Genomic DNA, 895 nt, shown 5'->3' on the forward strand with positions numbered 1-895 from the left:
ATCACCCAGGCAGGGATATGAAATCACCCAGGCAGGGATATGAAATTGCCTCAGGCAAGAAATGAAATGAATATGAAGTCGCCCAGGCAGGGATATGAGATTGCTCAGGCAAGGATATGAAATTGCCCAGGCAGGGATATGAGACTGCCCAGGCAAGGATATGAAATTGCCCAGGCAGGGATATGAGACTGCCCAGGCAGGGATATGAAATTGTCCAGGCAGGGATATGAAATGAATATGAAGTAGCCCAGGCAAGGATATGAAAAGGCAATGAAATAAGGCTGGGTAGGCAATGAAATTAAAAGTCAGGCAAGAATGAAATAGCAATGAAACAATGCTGGGTAGACAATGAAATGGAAGGCCAGGCAGTAATGAAATTGCAATGAAGTAGTATTGAAATATGTCTCAGGACAGTTATGAAATAGTCATGAGAAGCACTGGTAAAGAAATGAAATACATTTCATAAGTTTTGCCTACTCTTCTCATTTCATAAATTCATTAGGCAGTGTGGATGTCGGTGTGCAGGCACTTGCCTGTATTTTATCATAAAAGTGGTAGCTACTAGTGTAATGTTTTTGAAATATGTAGGAATACTAAGACTCGGACAACAGTAGGAGGTACCATGACATACCTACATACATCATACCCATGGCCTCATTTATATACGAAGCAAGTAAAGCACGATTTTTTTGTCTTGAGATTTAGCATTCAATTTATTGGTTATCATTATTATTTCTATGATGAAGAGGCAAGTGGTTCTTCAATCAACATGTCAGCATGCACTACACTTCAGGCCTGGCACTTCTGAGTGCGAGATGACCTCGGAGGCCAATTATTCGACTGATGGTAATTGGCCTGAGAGGTTGCTATCACTATGGCACCTTCCTGATCAATC

Source organism: Laccaria bicolor, genomic scaffold, assembly GCF_000143565.1.
Source record: "Laccaria bicolor S238N-H82 LACBIscaffold_31 genomic scaffold, whole genome shotgun sequence".
Lineage (NCBI taxonomy): Eukaryota > Fungi > Basidiomycota > Agaricomycetes > Agaricales > Hydnangiaceae > Laccaria > Laccaria bicolor.